Consider the following 2,109-nt stretch of genomic DNA (forward strand, 5'->3'; position numbering starts at 1 on the left):
ACTGACAATTGCGTGGTCGTGCAATACTGTACCCAAATAAAATGTATGTCCTTTTTTTCCCCACAAATAGAGATTTATTTTGGTGTTATTTGATCACCTCTATGGCTTTTATTTTTTTGCACTATAAACAAAAAAAGATCGACAATTTTGAAAATAAAAACAACAATATTTTTTACGTTCTGCTATGAAACAGGTCCAATAAAAAAAATGAAAAAAAAAATCTAATTTCTTAATCAGTTTAGGCTAATATGTATTCTGCTACATATTTTTGTTAAAAAAAATCCCAATAAGCATATATTGATTGGTTAGTGCAAAAGTTATAGCATCTACAAACTATGGGATATTTTTATTTATTGGTATTTATATTTTTATTTTGTTACTAGTAATGGCGGTGATCAGCGACGTATAGCAGGGCTGTGATATTGCGGTGGACATTTTCGACACTGACACTTTTGACACTTTTTGGGGACCAGTGACACTAATACAGTAATCAGTGCTTAAAATACTGTCACTGTACTAACAACACTGGCTGGGATTTGGGGCTCCGTTAGAGAGGTTTCTTCTTCTTCATCCTGTCTATCTGTTGTTTTTGTTTTGTTTTTTCCAGAGGGAAAGTGAGGAGAGCTTTTCAACAGCAACATAATTCCAGTAGATATATCAATGCTTTATTTTAGTAAAGTATATGAAGGCTAGAACCCCTGTTAGATTTTTATTTATGTGTCCCTGACTTTTACCTGTTTATTACAAGTCCCTGTGAAACCATTGTCAACAGGACAGAAGGTAAGGAGGAGTTTCCTTAATGTAGTAGTAAAAAAAAAAGTCCTAATTCTTAACCACTCTATTCAAATAAATATAAAGTCTTTGGATTTTCATGCAGTTTAACCACTTGCCCACTGGGCACTTTTACGCTCTTCCTGACCAAGTCAGTTGCGTGGTCACACAACACTGTACCCAAAGGAAATTTTTTTATTTTTTTTTCACACAAGTAGAACTTTCTTTTGGCGGTGTTTAATCACCGCTGTTTTTTTTCCCTAAATAAACAAATAAGGACCTAAAAAAAACAAAAAAAAACAATTTGTTATAAAATTTTGAAAACAGGTAATTTTTCTCCTTCACTGATGTGCGCTGATGAAGCAGCACTGATGGGCACTGATAGGCTGCACTGATGGGCACCGATGAGGTGGCACTGATAAGGCAGCATTGATGGGCACTGATAGGCTAGACTGATGGACACTGATGAGGCGGCCCTGGTGGGCACTGATGCAGAGGCACTAATGAGGCTGCATTGATAGGTGGCACTGATGAGAAGACACTGGTGGACACTGACTGGCAGCAGTGATGGGCACTGATTGGCAGCAATGGTGGGCACTAATTGGCAGCAGTGGTGGGCACAGATGGGCAGCAGTGGTGGGCACTAATTGGCAGCAATGGTAGGCACAAATTTGCAGTAGTATTGGACATAGATTGGCAGGACTTTTGCAGAAGCTGATTATCCTCTCTTTTCTCCTCTCCTCCACATGCTGACAGTGTGAGAAGGAGTGGTGGAGAGAGCTCGCAACCGGCTTCTATTGTGTCCAATCGCGTGGTAAAAAAATAACTGATTGTCCCTTTACCTGAATCTGGGTTCGGCAGTGTCCGGAGGACACTGCGAACACAGAGCCGTGGCCGCGAACATGGGAAGCCATCGTACAGCCTCCCAAAACTGGATGACCCAGCTGTAGCCGCCATTCGGCTATAGCGTGGTTGGCAAATGGTTACAAACTGAAACTCTTCTTTTCTGCTCACAAAACACTGAGAGCGAACACTCTCAAAAAAGAATTTAATTAAAATAGTCAAGGAATACTAAGAAAACAGTAACTGTCTAGACAATGAACACATTGGTCAGGAGTATGTAATTACAATGTACCACACAAAGTGCAGATATCTGGAATATAAAATGTACAGCGTGTAGTGGTCCGTAAAATCTTATGTATAGGCCAGTGTACAAAGTGCAGTGTTCAGGAGTATGCAATGCACAGTGCAAGTGCCATGTGTACAGTATACGACATAAAACAGCAAGAGTACAGCACAGTGTATGGAGTATAGCAGTCGTGCATATGTAATGTGCAC

Source organism: Lithobates pipiens, unplaced genomic scaffold, assembly GCF_037356315.1.
Source record: "Lithobates pipiens isolate NorthernLeopardFrog02 unplaced genomic scaffold, aLitPip1_a1.2 Scaffold_19, whole genome shotgun sequence".
In the NCBI taxonomy this organism is placed as follows: Eukaryota; Metazoa; Chordata; class Amphibia; order Anura; family Ranidae; genus Lithobates; species Lithobates pipiens.